The following is a 13,966-nucleotide window of genomic DNA, read 5'->3' as shown; positions in this document are numbered from 1 at the left end:
TACAAGGAGAAGGCTGATCAGAGATGCAGCCAAGAGGCCCATGATCACTCTGGATGAACTGCAGAGATCTACAGCTGAGGTGGGAGACTCTGTCCATAGGACAACAATCAGTCGTATATTGCACAAATCTGGCCTTTATGGAAGAGTGGCAAGAAGAAAGACATTTCTTAAAGATATCCATAAAAAGTGTTGTTTAAAGTTTGCCACAAGCCACCTGGGAGACACACCAAACATGTGGAAGAAGGTGCTCTGGTCAGATGAAACCAAAATTGAACTTTTTGGCAACAATGCAAAACGTTATGTTTGGCGTAAAAGCAACACAGCTGAACACACCATCCCCACTGTCAAACATGGTGGTGGCAGCATCATGGTTTGGGCCTGCTTTTCTTCAGCCGGGACAGGGAAGATGGTTAAAATTGATGGGAAGATGGATGGAGCCAAATACAGGACCATTCTGGAAGAAAACCTGATGGAGTCTGCAAAAGACCTGAGACTGGGACGGAGATTTGTCTTCCAACAAGACAATGATCCAAAACATAAAGCAAAATCTACAATGGAATGGTTCAAAAATAAACATATCCAGGTGTTAGAATGGCCAAGTCAAAGTCCAGACCTGAATCCAATCGAGAATCTGTGGAAAGAACTGAAAACGGCTGTTCACAAATGCTCTCCATCCAACCTCACTGAGCTCGAGCTGTTTTGCAAGGAGGAATGGGAAAAAATGTCAGTCTCTCGATGTGCAAAACTAATAGAGACATACCCCAAGCGACTTACAGCTGTAATCACAGCAAAAGGTGGCGCTAAAAGTATTAACTTAAGGGGGCTGAATAATTTTGCACGCCCAATTTTTCAGTTTTTGATTTGTTAAAAAAGTTTGAAATATCCAATAAATGTCGTTCCACTTCATGATTGTGTCCCACTTGTTGTTGATTCTTCACAAAAAAATACAGTTTTATATCTTTGTTTGAAGCCTGAAATGTGGCAAAAGGTCGCAAAGTTCAAGGGGGGCGAATACTTTCGCAAGGCACTGTATGTAGGTAACCTGTTTGGTGTTGGGTTTTGTGGATGATTGTCTCCTGTGTCAGTGTTTGTACCACACGGGACTGGTTTCGGGTTTTCACATTTATTGTTTTGTAGTTTGTTCATGTATAGTTTTTCTTATTAAAAAACCATGAACTTCAACCACGCTGCGTATTGGTCCGTCTCTCCTTCGACGGAAGAACCCCGTTACAATCCCTTAACTTAAGATGTGAAACACCCAGCCCGACACCAGTGTTAAACCCAAATTAAACGGAGAGACACCAGCACAGTCCGCGCGCAAGAGTACAGAGCGTCAATTCACATTGTCATGAGAATCTGTAATAAAACAGTTGTATTTGTTATGTTCTCTATGTGGCCCTTGTGAATGATTATTGTGTTACCTTTGACTCACATATGTCCTATGGGAACCACCGTACCTGCCTGCTCTAAACAGTTGTTATGTTAGCTCACCAAGGTGAGGACAGTTGTAGTTAATACACCTGAGCAGTTTAAACAAGATGAACACTTACCACGCTGCGCATTGGTCCTCCGATCCTTCCTACTTCTACTCCTCATCAGAGGAAGACAAGTGTTACAGAATCACCCACCACCAAAGGACCAAGCAGTGTGGTAACGGGCAGCAGCAGCGAACTCCAGACTCCTGGAAATGGGAGGAGATCCTGGATGGCAAGGGACCCTACAGCCGGGAGAGTATCGCCGCCCCAAGGCAGAGCTGGAGGCAGCCAAAGCCGAGAGGCGGTGGTATGAGGAGGCAGCACGGCAGCGCGGTTGGAAGCCCGAGAGGCAGCCCCAAAAATGTCTTGGGGGGGACGCACACGGGGAGTGTGGCTAAGTCAGGTAGGAGACCTGAGCCAATCCCCGTGCTTACCGTGGAGAGAGGGGGACCGGGCAGGCACCGTGTTATACTGTGAGGTGCACAGTGTTCCCGGTGAACATCCATAGCCCGGTGCGGTACATAGCAGCGCCTCATATCATCCGGGCTAGAGCGGGCATCGAGCCAGGTGCCATGAATCCGGCTCAGCGCATCTGGTCTCCAGTGCGTCTCCTCAGGCCGGGGTACATGGCACCAGCCCTACGCATGGTGTCCCCGGTTCGCCAGCACAGCCCAGTGCGGGCTATTCCACCTCGCCGCACTGGCCTGGCTACGGGGAGCATTCAGCCAGGGCAGGCTGGGCAGGCTCGGTGCTCGAGACCTCCAGTGCGCCTTCACGGTCCGGTCTATCCGGTGCCACCTCCACGAACCAGCCCTCCGTTGGCAGCCCCCCGCACTAGGCTGTCTCTCCGTCTCTTCCCTATAGGTGCTCCCGCCACTCCAGGCCTGCCAGAGTCTCCCGTCTGTCCTGAGCTGCCAGAGTCTCCCGTATGTCCTGAGCTGCCAGAGTCTCCTGTATGTCCTGAGCTGCCAGAGTCTCCCGTCTGTCCTGAGCTGCCAGAGTCTCCCGTCTGTCCTGAGCTGCCAGAGTCTCCCGTCTGTCCTGAGCTGCCAGAGTCTCCCGTCTGTCCTGAGCTGCCAGAGTCTCCCGTCTGTCCTGAGCTGCCAGAGTCTCCCGTCTGTCCTGAGCTGCCAGAGTCTCCCGTCTGTCCTGAGCTGCCAGAGTCTCCCGTCTGTCCTGAGCTGCCAGAGTCTCCCGTCTGTCCTGAGCTGCCAGAGTCTCCCGTCTGTCCTGAGCTGCCAGAGTCTCCCGTCTGTCCTGAGCTGCCAGAGTCTCCCGTCTGTCCTGAGCTGCCAGAGTCTCCCGTCTGTCCTGAGCTGCCAGAGTCTCCCGTCTGTCCTGAGCTGCCAGAGTCTCCCGTCTGTCCTGACCTGCCAGAGTCTCCCGTCTGTCCTGAGCTGCCAGAGTCTCCCGTCTGTCCTGAGCTGCCAGAGTCTCCCGTCTGTCCTGAGCTGCCAGAGTCTCCCGTCTGTCCTGAGCTGCCAGAGTCTCCCGTCTGTCCTGAGCTGCCAGAGTCTCCCGTCTGTCCTGAGCTGCCAGAGTCTCCCGTCTGTCCTGAGCTGCCAGAGTCTCCCGTCTGTCCTGAGCTGCCAGAGTCTCCCGTCTGTCCTGAGCTGCCAGAGTCTCCCGTCTGTCCTGAGCTGCCAGAGTCTCCCGTCTGTCCTGAGCTGCCAGAGTCTCCCGTCTGTCCTGAGCTGCCAGAGTCTCCCGTCTGTCCTGAGCTGCCAGAGTCTCCCGTCTGTCCTGAGCTGCCAGAGTCTCCCGTCTGTCCTGAGCTGCCAGAGTCTCCCGTCTGTCCTGAGCTGCCAGAGTCTCCCGTCTGTCCTGAGCTGCCAGAGTCTCCCGTCTGTCCTGAGCTGCCAGAGTCTCCCGTCTGTCCTGAGCTGCCAGAGCCGTCCGTCAGTCAGGAGATGCCAGAGCCGTCCGTCAGTCAGGAGCTGCCAGAGCCGCTCGTCAGTCAGGAGCTGCCAGAGCCGTCGGTCAGCCAGGAGCTGCCAGAATCGCCCGGCGCTGCCGGAATCGCAGGAGTCTTCCGTCCAGTGCTTCCGGATACTCCCGTCCATTCGGGACCCGGGGCTAGAGTCCCCAGTCCGGGGTCGGCGGCGAGGGTCGCCGCTCTCAAGAGGCCACGGAGGCAGGTGAAGAGGCGGACAAAAACTATGGTGGAGTGGGGTCCACGTCCTGCACCAGAGCCGCCACCGCGGACAGACGCCCACCCAGACCCTCCCCTATAGGTTCAGGTTTTGCGGCCGGAGTCCGCACCTTTGGGAGGGGGGGGGGGGGGGTACTGTCACGTTCTGACCTTAGTTCCTTTGTTTGGTCTTTGTTTAAGTATGGTCAGGGCGTGAGTTGGGGTAGGCAGTCTATGTTCCTTTTTCTATAATTTGGGATTTCTGTGTTTGGCCTGGTATGGTTCTCAATCAGAGGCAGCTGTCAATCGTTGTCCCTGATTGAGAACCATACTTAGGTAGCCTGGTTTCACTTTTGAGTTGTGGGGGATTATTTTCTGTGTCTGTGTGTTCCACACGGGACTGTTTCGTTTGTTTCGTTCATTCTCTCATTATTTTGTATTTTAGTGTCCAGGCAAATAAACAAGATGAGCACTTACTACGCTGCGCATTGGTCCTTGGTCCTTGGTCCTACTCCTCCTCGTCAGGTATGCAGGTACAGTGGGGCAAAAAAGTATTTAGTCAGCCACCAATTGTGCAAGTTCTCCCACTTAAAAAGATGAGAGAGGCCTGTAATTTTCATCATAGGTACATTTCAACTATGACAGACAAAATGAGAAAAAAAATCCAGAACATCACATTGTAGGATTTTTAATGAATTTATTAGCAAATTATGGTGGAAAATAAGTATTTGGTCACCTACAAACAAGCAAGATTTCTGGCTCTCACAGACCTGTAACTTCTTCTTTAAGAGGCTCCTCTGTCCTCCACCTGTTACCTGTATTAATGGCACCTGTTTGAACTTGTTATCAGTATAAAAGACACTGGGAAAATTCTCACCTTTGATGGCTACTGGCATACTGGAGAAGTGTGCAATTCACAAATTAAATCTGGTTTCAACTGTAGCTGTTATTTCTGTGTGTATATAGGGCACCTGTTGCCTGCCTTAATTCGTGCAGGATTAAGTTTGTGGGTATTTGCGTTCGATTATCTGTGCTGTTTATTGTTTTCGCTATTACGTATGTGTATGTAGTGTCAGAACTGTGGTTGTTCCTCCGTGTATTGACACGAGTTTCTGTTTCTGTTCCTTCCAGAGCGTAGTTTGGATATTCATCTGGGCCAATTTAGTATTGGTGGACTGTGTGTGTGTGTGTGTATATATGTATATGTGTGTATATATATATATATATATACATATGTGTGTATATATATATATATATATACATATATATATATATATATATATATATACATATACATATATATATATATATATATATACACATACATACATACATACATACATACATACATATATATATATATATATATATGTATGTATGTATGTATGTATGTATGTGTATATATATATATATGTATATATATGTATATATATATATATATATATATATGTATATATGTGTGTATACATATTAAACACGCTTCTCAGAAATCCCTGCTCTCCTGCGCCTGACTCCTACACCTCTCACCGAGACGCACCTTATCACAATATCTGTATTCCCAGTCATTACGGCCTAATGAATATATTTCAATTGACTGATTTCCTTCTATGAAGTGTAACTCAGTAAAATCTTTAAAATTGTTGCATGTTGCATTTATATTTTTGTTCAGTGTACATACTGTAACGGTTTTGACTTGAGGTTAGTATTTATAGGGGTGCCAGGTAGGTTGTGCCTACCAGAGAAAACATTGGTTTCTCATTTTGGTTTGGGAGGGAATGAGTCCCATCTGGTCCGTCAAGTCTACACCAATACGAAAGGACTTATGTAAAAGTCAGGATGGAAATAAACTTTTCATAAACCCTTAAAACATTGGAAAGAACTTCAAAAACAACTATATTATTTTGCGTGGGTTGTATTACCAACATACATGATCACACACATATAATAATATAACACAATGAGTTCTGGTTCCTCCAGAAATGTCCTGTACCTCGGGCCTAAAAAGAGTCCAGCCCGGTAAAGGAGTTCAGGGAACTCAAGTGACCTTTGTCACGCAATGTTTGTCTGTTCATTCAAGTGTAGCATAAACCCAGTATTAATCATACAATCAATATAATAATTATTTTACCACAGAACTTTAAAGCGTATCAACTCTTACTAAGTCCTCAACTACAAATAACTACATAAATCATCACGGTATACATCACACCAAAACAAATGAAATACCTTATGCAAAAAGGTTGTAATCAGTTGGTCAGTCAGACAATCCAATCCGCCAAGAAGAACAGAGAGGTGTAGTCCACGGACTGACGCAAAGAGTGGATCCGATCCTGGGTAAACTCTATTAGGCTACAAAACACACGTTTAAAGGTAACAAAACAAATGGAATAGAGAAGCTTCAGAACTGAGGGTTGAACACATCCTCATTCACGTCTCCATCACATCCTCATTCACGTCTCCATCACATCCTCATTCACGTCTCCATCACATCCTCATTCACGTCTCCATCACATCCTCATTCACGTCTCCATCACATCCTCATTCACGTCTCCATCACAACCCCACTTTTGCGCAGCTGATGCTGGCTATTTCATTGAAAGGGAAATCGCCCTATTGGAAGGAGAAGCACTGAGACGGTTCAGAAAAGTTCAGGGCCGTCACAATACATACAGTACATAAGTACGCACGCACACGCACACGCGCGCACACGCACACGCACACACACAGTGGCGTTTTTCCGTTAACTTCACCCATGGGTATTCCATTGCTCTGACTCGACACTAGGTCGGGGTCCAAGACATAATTGTGACATGCTTCAACAAGGAGAAAGTGAATGGGACATCTGTCCTAGGGTGCCATGCTTTTGCACAAAGACTCCTCACTTTTTCTCCTCTCTCTCTCTCTTTGCGCCTCCATACACCTTCTGCCAAGGCTGCTCTCTTGTCTCCAGACTGGCAGGAGGAAGGCTCAGTCCCTCCAATGGAGCTGTCAATCAAAGCACCAGGGGACCTGGACACACACATGCACATGCACACACACTCACAGGGAGCCTCTCCACGGCCCTACAATTTAGCCCCACTGTCATTTCTGGCTAACATGGGTGTTATTTCTCTCAGTGGGCTTTATTAGGTCATTTCGGCAAAGGGTTAATGCTGGTGTGTGTGTGTAAGAGTATGTGTGTGGCCTTCTATAGGATTGTACATTCGCTTGCTTGCCTTTTCAGCTGTGAATGATTCCTTGTAAGGAGAAAATGATGGAGGACTATTTTTCACCTTGTCAGGTATTGAGTGAGAAATGCTCTGGATTTGATTACCAGGCGGTAGGAGGAGTCAGTGACATTTGCAAGAGAGAGAGAGAGTTGCAATTGTGCTGTTACAGAGAAGTCTACGGTAGTGTCACACGTTCCAGCAGCTCATCATGGCTTGTCTCCCCTAAAGGACCCGTAGGATCTTGTGAGCGTCTGCTGGCCAAGAGAACTATGTGTAGCACCTCTGAACAGAGTGCTGGCCGTAATTACCAAACTGAGCACAAACCGATTCTACATGTAGAAACGGGCTAAAATTAGTGCCGCCCCCTAGTGTAGAGACCAACAACCAGTCTGATTAGTTTTCAACTTAAAAACCCAATGCAGTCAAGAACACGATTTCCCTGTGTTTCACAGTGCCTTCAGAAAGTATACATATTCCAAATGTTGTTATGTTCCAGCCAAAATTTATTAAATTGCTTTTCTTTTCTCACCGATTTGCACACAATACCCCATAAAGACAAAGTGAAATCATGTTTTTGTAAATGTTTGCAAATGTATTGTACATGAAATATAGAAATATCTCATTTACATAAGTATTCACACCCCTGAGTCAATACTTTGTAGAAGCACCTTCGGCAGTGATTACAGCTGTAAGTCTTTCCACACCTGGATTGTGCAACATTTACCCAATATTCTTTGCAAAATTTTTCAAACTCTTTAAAATTGTTGTTGATCATTGCTAGACAGCCATTTTCAGTTCTTGCCATAGATTTTCAAGTATATTTAAGTCAAAACTGTAACTCGGCCACTCAGGAACATTCCCTGGTAAGCAACTCCAGTGTAGATTTGGCCTTGTGTTTTAGGTTATTGTCCTGTTGAATTAATCTTCCAGTGTCTGGTTACAGTGTCACATTACTCAGTAATGTGTCGTATTGGATTTGCCCCAAACATAACACTTTATTTATTTATCCGTTATTTACCAGGTAAGTTGACTGAGAACACATTCTCATTTGCAGCAACGACCTGGGGAATAGTTACAGGGGAGAGGAGGGGGATGAATGAGCCAATTGTAAACTGGGGATGATTAGGTGACGGTGATGGTTTGAGGGTCAGATTGGGAATTTAGCCAGGACACCGGGGTTAACACCCCTACTCTTACAATAAGTGCCATGGGATCATTAATGACCTCAGAGAGTCAGGACACCCGTTTAACGTCCCATCCGAAAGACGGCACCCTACACAGGGCAATGTCCCCAATCACTGCCCTGGGGCATTGGGATATTTTTTTAGACCAGAAATAAGAGTGCCTCCTACTGGCCCTCCAAAACCACTTCCAGCAGCATCTGGTCTCCCATCCAGGGACTGTCAAGGTAATCGAGGTAATTATGTACATGTAGGTAAAGTTCTTAAAGTGGCTATGCATAGGTAATAACAGAGAGTAGCAGCAGCATGGGGGGGGAGGGGGCAATGCAAATAGTCTGGGTAGCCATTTGATTAGCTGTTCAGGAGTCATATGGCTTGGGGGTAGAAGCTGTTTAGAAGCCTCTTGGACCTAGACTTGGTACTCCAGTACCGCTTGCCATGCGGTAGCAGAGAGAACAGTCTATGTCGAGGGTGGCTGGAGTCTTTGACAATTTTTAGGGCCTTCCTCTGACACCGCCTGGTATAGAGGTCCTGGATAGAGGAAGCTTGGCCCGGGTGATGTACTGGGCCGTACACACTACCCTCTGTAGTGCCTTGAGGTCGGAGGCCGAGCAGTTATCATACCAGGCAGTGATGCAACCCGTCAGGATGCTCTCGATGGTTCAGCTGTAAAACTTTTTGATGATCTGAGGACTCATGCCAAATCTTTTCAGTCTCCTGAGGGGGAATAGGTTCTGTCATGCCCTCTTCACGACTGTTTTGGTGTGCTTGGACAGTGTTAGTTTGTTGGTGATGTGGAGGCCAAGGAACTTGAATCTCTCAACCTGCTCCACTACAGCCCGTCGATGAGAATGGGGGTGTGCTTGGTCCTCCTTCTCCTGTAGTCCACAATCATCTCCTTTGTCTTGATCACGTTGAGGGAGAGGTTGTTGTCCTTGCACCACACGGTCAGGTCACTGACCTCCTCCCTGTAGGCTGTCTCATCGTTGTCGGTGATCAGGCCTACCACTGTTGTGTCATCAGCAAACTTAATGATGGTGCTGGAGTCGTGCCTGGCCGTGCAGTCATGAGTGAACAGGGAGTACAGGAGTGGACTGTGCACGCACCCCTGAGGGCCCCCCGTGTTGAGGACCAGTGTGGCGGATGTGTTGTTACCTACCTTCACAACCTGGGGGTGGCCCGTCAGGAAGACCGGGATCCAATTGCAGAGGGAGGTGTTTAGTCCCAGTGTCCTTAGCTTAGTGATGAGCTTTGAGGGACCTATGGTGTTGAACGCTGAGCTGTAGTCAGTGAATAGCATTCTCACATAGGTGTTCCTTTTGTCCACGTGGGAAATGGCAGTGTGGAGTGCAATATAGATTGCATAATCTGTGGATCTGTTGGTGCGGTATGCAAATTGGAGTGGGTCTAGGGTTTCTGGGATAATGGTGTTGATGTGAGCCATGACCAGCCTTTCAAAGCACTTCATGGCCAGGGACGTGAGTGCTATGGGTCGGTAGTCATTTAGGTAGGTTACCTTAGTGTTCTTGGGCACGGGGACTATGCTGATTTGCTTGAAACAATCTCTTGGTGCTTGGAATCATTGTTATTCCTCTGTCTACCATGCTTACCTGCAAGTAAACACGTGACGTCATCATTGCTTTGCACAAAAAGGGCTTCACAGGCAAGGATTTGGCTGCCGGTAAGATTGCACCTAAATCAACCATTAATCGGATCATCAAGAACATCAAGGAGAGCGGTTCAATTGTTGTGAAGAAGGCTTCAGGGCGCCTAAGAAAGTCCAGCAAGCGCCAGTACAGAGCTTGCTCGGGAATGGTAGCAGGCAGGTGTGAGTGCATCTGCACGCACAGTGAGGCGAAGACTTTTGGAGGATGGCCTGGTGTCAAGAAGGGCAGAAAGCCACTTCTCTCCAGGAAAAACATCAGGGACAGACTGATACTCTGCAAAAGGTACAGGGATTGGACTGCTGAGGACTGGGGTGAAGTCATTTTCTCTGATGAATCCCCTTTCTGATTGTTTGGGGCATCCAGAAAAAGCTTGTCCGGAGTAGACAAGGTGAGCGCTACCATCAGTCCTGTGTCATGCCAACAGCAAAGCATCCTGAGACCATTCATGTGTGGGGTTGCTTCTCAGCCAAGGGAGTGGGCTCACTCACAATTTTGCCTAAGAACACAGTCATGAATAAAGAATGGTACCAACACATCCTCTGAGAGCAACTTCTCCCAACCATCCAGGAACAGTTTGGCGACGAACAATGCCTTTTCCAACATGATGGAGCACCTTGCCATAAGGCAAAAGTCATAACTAAGTGGCTCGGGGAACAAAACATTGATATTTTGGGTCCATAGCCAGGAAACTCCCCAGACCTTAATCTCATTGAGAACTTGTGGTCAATCCACAAGAGGCGGGTGGACAAACAAAAACCCACACATTCTGACAAACTCCAAGCATTGATTATGCAAGAATGGGCTGCCATCAGTCAGAATGTGGCCCAGAAGTTAATTGACAGCATGCCAAGGAGGTCTTGAAAAAGAAGGGCCAACACTGCAAATATTGACTCTTTGCATCAACTTCATGTAATTGTCAATAAAAGCCTTGACACTTATGAAATGCTTATAATTATACTTCAGTATTCCACAGTAACATCTGACAAAAATATCTAAAGACACTGAAGCAGCAAACTTCGTGGAAATTAATATTTGTCATTCTCAAAACCTTTGGCCATAACTGTACAGCTATACTGTATAATTTATGTCTTAATAACCCTCTCATCCCTCATTATTATGTAGAGAGACTGTAAAAGCACCCCAAATAGTGACTAGCAGTGAAGTTTCCCTTCAACATACAGCCAGATCATTTTTATCTTACAAATAGCAATGAAACTCATGAAACGCAGCTTACCTTTTATTCCCCTACCTCTCCACATATGTGTGGCATGCTCAATTTCCAGCTTCAGTGAGAATGAAGAAAGATAGAGGGAGAAAATGGGACGTTTGGTTTACAGTACAGACAGGCCCGGGCTTTCTGCTTGATGACCTGTGAAATCTCCCCACCGCTCCACTCCATTCTGTAGCCCTGCAGTGTGTGTGTCGCCACACTCTGCATGGCAGAATACCTGCTTGGAATAGAATCCCCCACAGAGATGGTTAATTACATTCCCTTTCTCTTGTTTCTGTCACCCCACCATCATGGTAAAAAATCCTTAATTAAATAAAAAAAATACTGCTACTCAGACCCCTTGACTTTTTCCACATTTAGTTATTTCGGAGCCTTATTCTAAAATGTATTAAATAAATAAAAAGATCAATAATCTCCAAACATTACCCCATAATAACAAATCGAAACAGATTTCTCTTAAAAACAGAAATACCTTATTTACATAAGTATTCAGACCTTTTGCTATGAGACTCGACATTTAGCTCAGGTGCGTCATGTTTCCATTGATCATCTTTGAGATGTTTCTACAACTTGATTGGAGTCCACCTGGGGTAAATTCAATTGATTGGACATGATTTGGAAAGCCACACATGTCTATATAATGTCCCACAGTTGACAGTGCATGTCAGAGCAAAAACCATAAGCCATAAGGTCGAAGGAATTGGACTTAGAGCTCAGAGACAGGATTGTGTCGAGGCACAGATCTATGGAAGAGTACCAAAAGAATTCTGCAACATTGAAGGTCCCCAAGAAAACAGTGGCCTCCATCATTCTTAAATGGAAGAAGTTTGGAACCACCAAGACTCTTCCTAGAGCTGGCAGCCCGGCCAAACTGAGCAATCAGGGGGAGAAGGGCCTTGGTCAGGGAGGTGACCAAAAACCCATTGGTCACTCTGACAGAGCTCCAGAGTTCCAATGTGGAGATGGGAGAACCTTCCAGAAGGACAACCATCTCTGCAGCACTCAACCAATCAGGCCTTTATGGTAGAGTGGCCAGACGGAAGCCACTCCTCAGTAAAAGGCATATGACAGCATGCTTGGAGTTTGCCAAAAGGCACTTAAAGAGTCTCAGACCATGAGAAACTAGATTCTCTGGTCTGATGAAACCAAGATTGAACACTTTGCCTGAATGCCAATTGTCACATCTGGAGGAAACCTGGCACCATCCTTACAGTGAAGCATGGTGGTAGCAGCATCATGCTTGGGGATGTTTTTCAGCGGCAGGGACTGGGAGACTAGTCAGGACCCAGGGAAAGATGAACAGAGCCAAGTACAGAGAGATCCTTGATGAAAACCTGCTTCTCAGACTGGGGCGAAGGTTCACCTTCCAACAGAGCACACTGCCAAGTCAACGCAGGAGTGGTTTCAGGACTGAATGTCAGCCAGAGCCCGGACTTGAACCCATCTCTGGAGAGACCTCCCCATCCAACCTGACAGAGCTAGAGAGGATCTGCGGAGAAGAATGGGAGAAACTCCCCAAATACAGGTGTGCCAAGCTTGTAGCATAATACCCAAGGAGACTCGAGGCTGTAATCGCTGCCGAAGGTGCTTCAACAAAGTACTGACTAAAGGGTCTGAATACTTATGTACATGTGATATTTCATTATTATTCTTTTTTTATATACATTTGCAAACGTTTCTAATAATCTATATTTGCTTTTTCATTATGGGATATTGTGTATAGATTGATGAGGAAACAATAAATGAATCAATTATAAGGCTGTAACGTAACAAAATGTGGAAAAAGTCAAGGGCTCTGAATACTTTCCGAATGCACTGTACACACACACACACACACACACACACACACACACACACACACACACACACACACACACACACACACACACACACACACACACACACACACAGTTTGTATGGCTGGCTGTCAGTGTGTCTGTGACAGCATTGTGTCCCTCCCACTCTGCCTGTCACCATATGTAACGAGCGCTGGTTTTAATTCCAGGTTAATGTCTGACATCATGGCATATTAATAGCGGCGGTTGAAACTCCCAGGAGCACCAGGGGACCTGTGGCGGAGTGAGTGACATGACAGCAACATGGAGATGATAGGGGGAAATAGGGCTGAGGGTTATCACATTTACCAGAGAGAAAGGTAAACGTGTAACCAGATAGTACAGAGATGGATAAAATGCTGAGGCTTGCATTTTGTTACATAGAAAACTGTTCAAATGGGGCAGCAGGGTAGCCTAGTGGTTAGAGCGTTGGACTAGTAACCGAAAGGTTGCAAGTTCAAATCCCGAGCTGACGAGATACAAATCTGTCGTTCTGCCCCTGAACAGGCAGTTAACCCACTGTTCCTAGGCCGTCATTGAAAATAAGAATTTGTTCTTAACTGACTTGCCTAGTTAAATAAAGGTAAAAAATGCAGGGCAGTTAAGGAAAGAGGAATTGTTCATTAAGCTGTTAGTTGTGGAGTGGTTTGTCAATATACCATATCTGGGTATCATATACTTTTACACAGAGGCTTTTTGAGGAAACTAAATTCAGTTTATCACCTCATATGTTGTGTCTATATTGGGCTGGTAGTTTCTATACCATCTTTTTGAACAGTTCTGCTTGACTGTAGCAGAAGAGAGAGAGACAGAGACAGAGACAGACAGACAGAGACATAGAGAGACAGACAGAGACAGAGAGAGACAGAGACAGAGAGAGACAGAGAAAGATAGAGAGACAGACAGACAGAGACAGACAGAGAGAGACAGAGAGAGACAGAGACAGAGAGAGACAGAGAGAGAGAGAGAGACAGACATACAGACAGAGAGAGACAGAGAGACAGACAGACAGAGACAGACAGAGACAGACAGAGAGAGAGAGAAAGAGAGAGACAGACAGAGACAGACAGAGAGAGAGACAGACAGAGACAGAGAGAGAGACAGACAGACAGACAGAGAGAGAGACAGACAGACAGAGAGACAGAGAGAGACAGAGAGAGAGACAGACAGACAGACAGACAGAGAGAGACAGAGAGAGACAGAGAGAGAGAGAGAGACAAACAGAGAGAGAGAGAGA

Source organism: Oncorhynchus mykiss, chromosome 18 (assembly GCF_013265735.2).
Source record: "Oncorhynchus mykiss isolate Arlee chromosome 18, USDA_OmykA_1.1, whole genome shotgun sequence".
Taxonomy (NCBI): Eukaryota; Metazoa; Chordata; class Actinopteri; order Salmoniformes; family Salmonidae; genus Oncorhynchus; species Oncorhynchus mykiss.
Note: the sequence above shows the minus strand (reverse complement) of the source record.